The sequence below is a fragment of the Hyla sarda genome, chromosome 3 (genome assembly GCF_029499605.1).
Source record: "Hyla sarda isolate aHylSar1 chromosome 3, aHylSar1.hap1, whole genome shotgun sequence".
NCBI lineage: Eukaryota > Metazoa > Chordata > Amphibia > Anura > Hylidae > Hyla > Hyla sarda.
This window is the reverse complement of record NC_079191.1, coordinates 305,906,437-305,919,388: the sequence shown is the minus strand read 5'-3', so window position 1 is coordinate 305,919,388 and position 12,952 is coordinate 305,906,437. Positions and strand designations below refer to the sequence as shown.

The following is a 12,952-nucleotide window of genomic DNA, read 5'->3' as shown; positions in this document are numbered from 1 at the left end:
GAATCCACATCGGGTCTGTCGGGAAGAAATGTCGCATAGTGTCGCAGACTGGCGCACGATGTCTGCGACATGGCGCAGACAAAGATGCGACAAAAAAACCCGACAAAAGAGGTCGGGTTTAGAATAGTAAATGAGGGCCATTGTCAGTAAAAGTAAATGACAGGGTTGACTAAATGGTATCAGGGATTTAATATAGTGAATAGCTGATTTATGAGCAAAAGTGTGGTCCCTTAAGTGTGATCTTAAGTGTGATCAGGAGATATACTGTGAGCACTAAAACGTCCTTACTGCAAAGAAATGATGCATTGCAATGCAATGCAGTATCATTGTTTGGGGCTGTTCTTCTTTAGCTGGAACCAGCCCTTATTCAGGGTGGAGGGAATTATTAACAATTCCAAATACCAGGCAATTGAGGCATAATACCTTCAAGCATCTGTTAAGAAGCTGAAGCTGAAGAAGGAGTTCACCTTTCAGCACAAAAACGACCCAAAGCACACACCCAAATCCACAATAGCATTGCTTCATCAGAAAAGGGTTAACGTGTTGGAATGGCCCAGCCAGAGCCAAAACCTTAAAGGGGTACTCCGGCGCTTAGGCATCTTATCCCCTATCCAAAGGATAGGGGATAAGATGCCTGATCGCGGGGGTCCCGCCGCTGGGGACCCCCTTGATCTTGCACGCAGCGCCCCAGTTAAAATCAGTCCCTGGAGCATTTTCGCTCCCGATCTGATTACCGGCGACCACAGGGCTGGCGGCGTGTGACATCACGCCTTCAACCCCCCGTGTGACGTCACGCTCCGCCCCTCAATGCAAGCCTATTGGAGGGGGCGTGACATAGATAGGACGATCGCTTCAGGTGTCAGGAGTGATACCCGCTCTGATCTGTTCTTACCTGCAGGTACTACTACTCCCAACATGGAGCACACTCTGCTCCATGCTGGGAGCTGTAGTTCCTGCATTAATAGACAGATCGCAGCGAGTGTAATTTCTGACACCTGTTGCAATCTGTCTATTAATGCAGGTACTACAGCTCCCAGCATGGAGCAAAGTGTGCTCCATGTTGGGAGTAGTAGTACCTGCAGTGAAGGAAAGAACACAGTGGATGTCACTCCTGACACCCGCTGTGATCCTCCTGTATAATGTATAGATGTGGCATATTCCTATTTCCCACAGAGAGCTGTGATTGGCTGGAACCATCTGGCCAATCACAGCTCTCTGTGGGAAATATGAATAGGTGTATATATGCAATAGAATAAAGGATAAACTGGCAGACTCACCACTTTTCTTCTTCTTTATTGCATTAACAATGCAGTAGCATACTCACAAACTGGGGTGTAGGGATACAGTGGGGGGACAAAAAGGCAACAGATACCGTTTTGCACGGTTTACCGTGCTTCCTCCGGCCATGTATATATATGATGTATATATGGCAATTCAAGGGACCATAGAAGAGCGGCTATCCGCATCTATACATTATACAGGAGGATCGAAACGGGCGATCTGTCAATTAGTACATGTACTACTACTCCTATCATGGAACAGTGTTTCATGCTGGGAGTAGTAGTTCTACCTTAAAAATTTAAAAAATAAAGAAAAAAAAATGAAAAACATACACACACATTTTTATTATTGTCGGCTACATTTTTAGGTCCCCGCCTGCCCGCCCACATAAATTGATCCCTGTTTTAACAATTAATAAAAATTGTGTTCTAAAAAAAGATAAATTTTGTTAGATACAATTTTTTTCCTTCACTACTGTATCTTTTTTAATTTTTATGGTACCCTACGAAATTTTATTAAAAATGGTATCTCCATCACTTTTTTGGATCGCTAAAGTCCAAAAAAGAATAAAAACCGCCTGCTAAAACGCCAAAGTTAAAGCCCACATATCGTTTTTCTTGGTGTTTTTCACTCCCATAGACTTCTGTGGGAGAAAAACGCCACAATTTTGACAAATAAAAATCGCCAGTGGCTCAACATGCTGCGATTTTGGAACCAATAAGCTTGCTTCTTTCATTTTTAATAAGGCCTCTGCAAAATGAAAGAGGCAGTCTGATTGGTTGCTATGGGCAACTTACCCCTTTGCACAGGTTTTGATAAATCTCCCCCGAGATTTTATGAGCTGCGCCATCTCAATATTTTCAAGGAACCCAACAAACTTCAGTCAGTGAGGTTCGTCAGGCACTGTTGGTGTCTACCATGCAGTGAAGCTGGCTACTTCATTAAGTTTGTTGTTTGTTGACTGAATAGAACAACATTTGAAGAAAAAAATTATGATGGTGTGAACTGAGCCTAATATGGAGAAGCAGAACATAACTTCTGCATTTTGATACTACACATAAGGCTCCTTTCACACTATGAGCATTCATCCATTATTAAAGGGGTTGTCCGCTGCCCTGCCTTTCAGAGCTCCGCTCACAGCGTCCGGAAGTTCATTACTCTGAACACTGTGTGCGGGCTTCCGTGTTCGAGGCCGCTCCCTCGTAACGTCACGCCCGTCCCCTGAAAAAAAGTCTATAGGAAGGGTGCGCGACCGCTGTCACGCACCCTTCCCATAGACTTTTGTTCAGGGGGCGGGCGTGACGTCACGAGGGGGCGGACGTGACATCACGAGGGGGCGGCCTTGAACACGGAAGCCTGCACACAGCGTTCGGAGTAATGAACTTCCGGAAGCTACGAGCGGAGCTCCGGAAGGCAGGGCAGCTGACAACCGCTTTAAACATCAGTTTTCTGTGTAAAAACGGAAGTATATTAACGGATGAAATAACGGGTGCTAACAGCTGAATAATGTCCGTCAAAATAACGGGCATATTCATCCGTTAAGATCCGTTATAACATCCCTCGTACGGCCGTTTTAACACCTCTGCCTACAGACTCCCACAGCCGGGACTACTACTACTCCCATCATGGACAGACTTGTTTCCATGATGGGAGTAGCAGTTCCCCGGCTGCAGGTGGCTGGGGAGGCTACATTAGTGTTTGTACTACAACCCCTATCATGGAACAGACTCTGTTCCATGATGGGGGTTGTAGTACAGGGGCTGAGGGATTGATCGCACCCGATGCGATTAGAAGTTATGAAACAGGAGCGGGTGGCATGCTGTGCTCCCCTGCGATGTACAATGTATTTACTTACATTTTTTAATTCCCCGCCAGGAGCCCTGAATGGCCGGTACTGAGGAGCCATTCAGGGCTCCCAGCGGGGTCTTCAAATTGAAGCGCTGCGGTGGGGAAAAGATATATAGAATTGCTGGTGGGGGGGGTATATGTCTGGCCCCCACAGTGCTTCTATATATCTTGCCCCCACAGCGCATATATATGTTCCCCCCGCGGCGCTATCATAAGCCCCCGGCAGCGCTATGAATGAAAAGTATAACAGCAGCGCATCTGGACGGCGCGATGCGCTGCTGAAAGAATACTTGTCATTCATAGTGCTGCAGCGGCATCAGTTTATAGATGCACTGCAGGGGTCAGACATATATCTTCGCAGCGCTATGAATGACAAGTATTCTTTCAGCAGCGCATCGCCGCTGGCCAGATGCGCTGCTGTTATACTTTTCATTCATAGCGCTGCGAAGGCATTTGATTATAGAAGCACTATGGGGGCCAGACATATGGATATATGTTGGACCCCTGCTGCGCATATATGTACAGATGCAGTTGTAGCGCTATGAATGTCAAGTATTCTTTCAGCAGCGCATTGTGCCATCCAGATGTGCTGCTGTAATAATTTTCATTCATAGCGCTGCCGGGGGCTTATGATAGGGCTGCGGGTGGAACATATATATGTGCTGCGAAGGGAACATATATATGCGCTGCCGGGGGCTTATGATAGCGCTGCGGGGGGAACATATATATATATGCAATGCAGTGGAAACATATATAAATGCGCTCCTGTGGGAACATATATAAATGCACTGCAGGGGGACATATATAAATGCGCTGTGGGGGGGCAAGACATATAACCCCCCCCCCCAGCAATTCTATATATCTTTCCCCACCGCAACGCTTCAATTTGAAAAGCCCGCCGGGAGCCCTGAATGGCTCCTCAGTACCCGCCATTCAGGGCTCCCGGCAGGGAATTTAAAAATGAAAGTAAATACATTGTACGTTGCGGACCATGCCGCTTTTAATCGCATCGGGTCTCAGAAGTGAGACCTGGTGCGAGCAGTCTGTTCCATGATGGGGGTTGTAGTACAAACACTAATGTTGCCTCCCCAGCCACTGGCAGACTCCTGCAGCTGGGAAATTACTACTCCCATCATGGAAACAAGTCTGTTCCATGATGCTAGTAGTAGTCCCTCAGCACTGCAGGAGTCTGCTGATGTCACCTCTTCTGAGCATGCTCAGAAGTAATAATGGATATTATAAACTAGGTGCAAACGGTTGACATAAAGGCTCATCCTTTTGCCATAGACTTCAATGTTTAAAATAACGGATGTTAATTTACCCGTTTCTTGTAACTGAAGAAAAATTAGTGCATGTGCCGTTTTTTCTTCCGTCACAACTAACATCCGTTATTCATGATGGGCTATAACAGGTCATAACAGATAGTCAAAAAATCCCATAGACTTGAATAGGATTTTGTAACAGACGTTTGACATCCGTTTTTATAACTTTTCTAACAGACGTTTATAACGGATCTTTTAACAGATTAATTTTATAGTGTGAAAGGGGCCTGACAGAAAAATGTATTTCCTGACTACAATATGGCAATGAGAATAAATCCCTGGATAAACATTCTATCCCCATAACTTGCAATATTATATTTTTCCCCAAAAAAACATCTATAATACAGGGTGTCACCCTATGTGGTATGTCTCTCTCAGGTTAGAATTCCACTGAGTTCACCTGCTGCAGCTTTTTGCTGTGTTTTGGCAGTTTTTCTGGTGTTTTTTCTTGCGTTTTTCCTGGAAATGTGTGTACAAATTTGTACCCTGTAGCAGTTGCCTTCAGGCTGCCGCTCTGTGGGTCAGATGCTGAGCGCCCGGTCTACAGAGTGTAAGGAGGTGAGGAGTGATGTATAGCATCACTACTCACCTCCCTGGCAGTAATACAGGGGTGCATAGTGTACCCATGTATTCTATACAGGAGCCGGGAATCCTGTCACTATACTGACAGGACTCCTTGCTCCTGTAGCCCCTTTGGGTGGTATACAGTATATAAAGCTATCTATAGGTAGCTGTTTATAGGGTATACAGAAGACGAAGTCCGCTTACCTCCCTCGCTCTTGTCCCCTTCAGAAACGTGTAGCTCTGCTCCCTTACGATAACGTCAACTACAGACAGGAGCCAGGCTGGTAAGCATGAGGCTCTGTTCACATTGTACGTTTGGTATAATGTGAATAGACTCTTCTGGCAGTGTCTTCCCAGACAAATTCTGTCTGGGAATGCTGGGAGTTGTAGTTTTGCAACAATTGTTTGGGAAGACATTGCATTATGGGAGAGCGTGAAACACATTTTTATTTATTTATTTCTGTTTGTTTTTTCTTCTCCTTTCAGATCCATGTATGCAGAAGATTACTGTGGATTCGGTGGATTACGGCGATAAACTAGATTTTTTTTCTTTTAATAATATGGCTAACAAGAGCTGTGGGGGATTGTTTTTTAAATAGAATTTTCAGGCTTAGTAATAGAGGCTGTCTTATTAACGGAATCCATCACTATGCCAGGGCTTAGCGTTAGCCCCAAAAACAGCTGGCGCTAACCCCCAATTATTACCCCGATACCCACCACCACAGGAGTGTTTTTCTTAAAATGTATTTATGTTAAAAAGAAACGCATAGGGTTCCCCATATTTTTATTCTCCGCCAGATACCAACCAAGCAGCAACAGCCTGACATTACCAGGGTGGGCGAGGACCATTGTTACTGGCCCTCCCCAGCCTAAATAACGTCAGCCTGTTACCAACTAGGCCCAGGAGCGCCCAGGAGGCCTGTTGGTATCGACACCCCTGTGGCGGTGGGTACCGGGGTAATAATTGGAGGTTAATGCTAGCTGTTTTGGGGGCCAACGCTTAGCCCTGGCTTAGTTATGGATTCCTTCAATAACACAACCTCCACTACTAAGCCTGAAAATTCAATTTTGAAAAAACATGACACATTGGAAAAATGATTTTATTAAAAAAACACTCCCCCACTGCCCTTGTTAGCCATTTTATTAAAAGAAAAAAAATCTAGTTCATTACCGTGATCCGCTGAATCCACAGGAATCATCTGCATACACGTATTGAAACGAGAAGAAAAAAAACACAAAAAATTGGTTAGTACATTTTTGGCGCTCTCCACTGGGTAGAGCGCCCATAATGCAATGTCTACCCAAACAGGGAACCTCCAATTGTTGCAAAACTACAATACCCAGCATGCTGGGAGTTGTAGTTTAGCAACAACTGTAGTCTTCCTGTCTGGGAAGACACTGCCAGAAGGGTCTATTCACCTTATACAAAACGTACAATGTGAACAGAGCCTCATACTTATAATTAACAATAAATGGAGCAGTCCTACTAGGCTAGGGGAAAAAAGGTTATAGAAATCAGAAGAATTGAAATAATAGGAGAGAAAAAGAGGGTTGTGTCAAATATTGGACATTTATTTAAAATAACAATGATACTCTTGATGACTTAATGGTGATGTCCTTAGCAAGGCCCTTGCTTTGGACAACACACAATATAATATAAATGATATATAGTTACATAGTTAGTACGGTTGAAGAAAGACATACGTCCATCAAGTTCAACCAGGGAATTGAAGGGTAGGGGTGTGGCGCGATATTGGGGAAGGGATGGCATTTTATATTTCTTCATAAGCATTAATGTTATTTTGTTCCAGGAATGTATCTAACCCTGTTTTAAAGCTGTTAATTTTTCCTGCTGTGACCAGTTCCTGAGGTAGACTGTTCCATAAGTTTACAGTTCTTATGGTAAATAAGGCGTGTCGCCCCTTGAGACTAAACCTTTTCTTCTCCAGACGGAGGGAGTGCCCCCTCGTCCTTTGGGGGGGTTTAACCTGGAACAGTTTTTCTCCATATTTTTTGTATGAGCCATTTATATACTTATATACATTTATCATATCCCCCCTTAAACGTCTCTTCTCAAGACGAAACAATTGTAACTCCTTTAATCGCTCCTCATAGCTACGATGTTGCATGCCCCATATTAGTTTAGTCGCGCGTCTCTGCACCCTTTCCAGCTCCACAGTGTCCCTTTTATGGACTGGTGCCCAAAACTGAACAGCATATTCCAGATGAGGCCGTACCAATGCTTTATAAAGGGGGAGTATTATGTCCCTGTCCCTTGAGTCCATGCCTCTTTTGATACATGACAATATCCTGCCGGCTTTGGAAGCAGCAGCCTGACATTGCATGCTATTCTGTAGTCTGTGATCTACAAGTACACCCAGATCCTTCTCTACCAGTGACTCTGCCAGTTAAATCCCCCCCTAAGACATACGACGCATGCATGTTATTAGTACCCAGATGCATAACTTTACATTTATCCACATTGAACCTCATTTGCCAAGTGGATGCCCAGACACTTAGTCTATCCAAGTCATCTTGTAACCTATACACATCCTCTATAGACTGTACCGTGCAACAAAGCTTGGTGTCATCTGCAAAATGAAATGTAAAATACATAAAAACACAATTGCTAGCTAAAATTGCACTAATGAGGTGGCTGGGACACAGGGTCTGTGCTATAGTAACAGTAGGACAGTCTGGAAATTGCAAATGTCCTATTTGTTATAGGTGATGATTGGTGTGAATTGTAGTCTCAGTGAGGGTATTTAGCGCAAATAGCACTGAAAGATTAAATCCACAGTGTTGGCCATAGTTACAGCGCTCGACAGCGCTGGAGACTCCCAGTGCTGAGCCCATTCTCACTGTCTGTGCCGGGCTGTCTGTAGAATAGGCAGATGCGCGTGGTAGCTCTGAAGTTTCACACAGTATCAAAAAGTTACTCCTATACCCCGACGGCACGAGGACAAGTTAAAGAAGGTGATAAAGGATAGGCACTATGTGCCTCATACCGGCTCTTCAAATGCTCGGTATTCTGCGCGTATCTGAGTTGGAAGTCCTCCACGCTCTGCCTTCTATACTCCGGCGGCACGGGGAGGATAAGCAAGAAGGACAGAGGTCCAAGGCTGAATGCCGATGCTAGCTGCGGCTAGTTAGTAATACAAGTCTTGGACTCTGCTGGGGTAGCCGAGTGTCAGGCTCTGCTGGGGTAGCGGAACGTCACTGTTAAGTCCCAACCTCTATGCAACGAAACAGTCTATGACCAGATGCGTTTTGAGGAGCCACATCCCCCTTTTCAATGGTGAGGGTAAGAAGACTGAGTGTACATGGCTATGAGATTGCAGCCTTATATAGCCTAACCAATTACTAAAATGTCATACAGGTGGAACAAAAGCTCTGGTTTTGGATTTCTCCCTGGAGCTTCTTAATTACTAATAACTACTTAATAACCAAATACAGCTGTTTAGACACAAGAAAGAAAGACATGGAGAAATAGATACAAGAAGGAGGGAAAAGAAGAATAAGAATGTCAGGAAATGTAATGAAGAATTGAAGAGTTAAATGCTATTGATATTAGATATTTGGCAAGTGTATGGATATGCGAAACTTACTAGACATAATCTTTGTGTCATATATAATATGAAATGTTACTACAAGGGAAAAGATGCAGTGTATTGCATATGTTATATTTTATTCTATGCAACAGTGGATATATTACAATGTGACAAGGTGTCCAATTGTGTAGCCTTGAACTGTTAGTTAGGGTTGTATAGATATATATATATATATATATAAGAGCCTCATACTTACCACTGTGCCTCCTGTCTGTAGCCCCGCCCCCTAATAACATCATCACTAGGGGGTGGAGCTATACTGGCCCAGCTGGAACTGGAGGGAGGGTAATAAGCGGACTTCACTGTCTGTATGCACTATATACAGCTATCTATATATAGCTGCATATCCTGTATACCACCCAAAGGGTTAACCTACACTCTCCAGCAGTGTATGGTAACTCTTTCCTTGCTGGGCTGGTGCATAGCACACAGCTCAGCAAGGGGTTAAATGAGCCAGTAATGTGTATGTTCTATACACACTGCAGGCTCACTGTAATTTCTTGTTGGGCAGTAGATATATGACATATATCTACTGCTCAGCATCAGCTGTTCTCCCGCCTCTGTAGCCATGAGCACAGCTGAGTCCCAAAATTCACATCAGGAGGATCGCAACAGGTGTCAGGAGTGACACTTGCTGCAATTGGTCCCTTACTACAGGTACTACTGCTCCCAACATGGAGCACACTCTGCTCCATGCTGGGAGTTGTGGTATCTGTACTAATAGACAGTTGGCCTGAGTGTCACTTCTGACACCCGTTGCGACCTGTCTATTAATGCAGGTACTAGTGTGCTTCATGTTGGAAGTAGTAGTACCTGCAGTTAAGGTCAGATCTCAGCAGGTGTCACTCCTGACACCCACTGCAGTCTTCTGGTATAAGCTATAGAACCAGGAGGCACAGCCACACTTGTCTGGTCCCTTTGCCGGCACTATACTCCGCTGTGATGGGAGGTTATCTTCACATCCCAGATTCGATTGGCCGACACCATCGGGGCAATCATAGCTCTCAGTGAGAAATATGAATCTGTGAAGTGAAGAGAACTTCACATCCCAACTGAGTATAGTGCCGGGCAGGGGACCAGGCAAGTGCGGCTGTGCTGCCCTCTTCTATAGCTTATACCAGAGGATCGCAGTGGGTGTCAGAATTGATCTGACTATAAGTACAGGTACTACTACTCCCAGCATGGAACAAGCAGTAGTAGTACTACCTAAAAAATCTAAAAATAAATAAATAAATAAAAACACTTTATTAAAGGGGTTATCCACCATAAGGGGATTTTAGTACATACCTGCCAGACAGTAATGGACATGCTTAGGAAGGATCTGCGCTTGTCTTGGGGCTAAATGGCTTTGTTGTGAGATTACCATAACACTGTGGCTAGCTATTTGTGAACTGGTATTTCCTTTTTGAGTTTTCTTCTTTGCCTACAAATCCCATAATTGCAATTTCCTCCCTCCCACACATTAGCCACCCCACCCTTTGAAACACAAATGAGCTGCATCCATTCAAAAGACCTGTGGTTTTCAATCAGAGTGCCTACAGCTGTTGCATTAGTTGCAGATTGATCTCTCTCCCACCAAGCAATCACTCCACCTATTGAAGCAGTCAGGCTCCCTGTCATCAGCTGACTAGTGAGGTTTTGGTCGCATTGCAACCTAAGGAAAAATCTGAGACAACAGTCATTTTGTATGCTGTTAAAAAAAAATTGGGGGGTGAAAATCACATAGGAATTGTGAGAAAACCATCACACACAGGTACAGACACTATATTATGAACTACACTAACTTTAGAGCCTCTGTAGCATAGTCAAATAAAAAAAAATCCTGGAATACCCCTTTAAACACATAATTAAAATACATTACTAATAAAAAGTTTTCAAAACTAATTTTTTTTTAAATATATCATTTTTATAATTAAATGGCCCCTTTCTAAATTTCTTATATTGCTGGCAACATTTTTAGTTCTCTGCCCGCCCACATAAATTGGTCCCTGTTTAAAAATTTATAAAAACATTTTCTAAAAAAGTCAATCAAATTTTTTCCACCCCTAGTGTATCTTTTTTTTTTTTTTTTTTTTTTATGGTACCTACGAATTTTAACAAAAAAGGTATCTCCATCCCTTTTTTGGATTGGAGAATAAAAACCGCCTGCAAAAGCACCAAAGTTAAAACCCACGTGGCGTTTTTCTTGGCGTTTCCTCTCTCCCATAGACTTCTATGGGAGAAAAACACCAAGATTTTCCCGGAAAAATGACAAAGTCTCAACAAGAGGTTGTTTTTGAAGAACTGCAAAGGAGCCAAAAATAGCTGAAAAACACCCAAAATGTTAACAAAAAAAAGCCAAACTTAAAAACACCAAGTAGATATGGCATTTTGCATCTGCTCGCTGCGTTTTTTCACTGAAAAAATGCTGTGCTGCAGAATGGCCATTTTTTCCAGTGTTTTTGCATGAAAAACCTCAGTGGAATTCCAGCCTTAGGACTAATAGTGCAAGTTTAGATTGGACTATTTTTCCTGGCTGTCTATTTAATGTGTCTTTTATTAGCAACTATGTATGCTATTATTGGTTCAAAAACATGTATGATTAACAAAAAGTCTTTTGCAATAAGAATATATGCACAATCTATATATATATATATATATATATATATATATATATATATATATATATATATATGCTTGTACACTGCTAAAAATAAATAAAGGGAACACTTAAACAACACAATGTAACTCCAAGTCAATCACACTTCTGTGAATTCAGACTGCCATTAGGTACCAAGATGAGATCCTCAGACCCCTTGTGAGACCATATGCTGGTGCGGTTGGCCCTGGGTTCCTCCTAATGCAAGACAATGCTAGACCTCATGTGGCTGGAGTGGGTCAGCAGTTCCTGCAAGAGGAAGGCATTGATGCTTTGGACTTGCCTGCCCGTTCCCCAGACTTGAATCCGATTGAGCACATCTGGGACATCATGTCTCGCTCCATCCACAAAGCCACATTGCACCACAGATTGTCCAGGAGTTGGCAGAGGCCTTAGTCCAGGTTTGGGAGGACATCCCTCAGGAGACCATCCGCCACCTCATCAGGAGTATGCCCAGGCATTGTGGGGAGGTCATACGGGCACGTGGAGGCCACAAACACAACTGAGCCTCATTTTGACTTGTTTTAAGGACATTACATCAAAGTTGGATCAGCCTGTATTGTGGTTTTCCACTTTGATTTTCAGTTTACCTCAACAGTATATCAGTTTACCTCAACAGTAAAAGTTGAGCTCTAGCAACCAATCACAGCGCATCTTTTATTTTACTTCAGCAGGATAAGAAATAGCAACCAATTATAGTGCTTCTTTTATTTTACCTCAGAAGTATAAGAAATAGCAGCCAATCACAGTGCAGCTTTTATTTTACCTCAGCAGTGGGAGAAATGAAAGCTGAACTGTGATTGGTTGCTATTAGCAAAATAAATTACAGGGGAAGTCAGTGATGTGAGTCTATATAAAAAATGAATGTATGTTTGTTCCCTATGGACTTCTAAACCTCTCAACCGATTTTGATCAAATTTTCAGGGGAACTATAGTATAGTCTGAGGATTGTTTCTGTGAAGTTTGAGGGGGTGTGACACCGATCATATAAGAGAACAACTACTAGACAGATTTTGATGCAATTTTGAGGCATACGTGCTGTGTGAGTGAGACAGACGATGTTTGGGTGAAGTCACACTATGTTCAACAATGCCACCAAAAAAGCATCAATTGGACAAAAAACATCCAAAGCAACGAGAATGAGGGAAAAAAAGAGCTGAGGAAACGGAGGAACAACGTGTATCTCGGCTTGAACAAAACCATGACGAGCATCAACGTCGAGCCACTGAACAAGAGGAACAACGTGAATCTCGGCTTGAACATAACCGTGACAAAGCATCAAAGCACAAGGGCAATCATTAACTATTGCTGGATTAAATTTGGAAAATGTATGTTTTTCACATGGCCAGTTGTATGTTGTTTGCTTGTGAGTTGGCACACCAAATAATTTATACATTTATACAGCAAACTGCAAGTTATAGTTTTGCAACACCCTGGTTAGGAAATACTGCATTAACCCCTTGGGTGACCAATCGTACTTTGTAATGAAATCCTTAATTTTGCCACAAAATGTGCTGCGAAACAGAAAGAAAGTTGCTTGTGAGCTGGAATGCAATTTTTTCATGTTTGTGGTATATTGTTTATATGTCGGTCACTGTGCATTAAAATGGACAGGTTATCTTTATTCTTGCTCCATGTTGTTTTTATTGGGAACAATTTGGCGTAGATCGGAATTTTGGATCACTTTT

General features: G+C 43.0%; 1 protein-coding gene across 8 annotated transcripts in view; it reads left to right on the top strand.

The window, feature by feature from the left end:
* Positions 1 to 12,952, top strand: part of ARID4B (AT-rich interaction domain 4B) — a 424,644-nt gene that overhangs the window by 359,219 nt on the left and 52,473 nt on the right. The window lies entirely within an intron of this gene.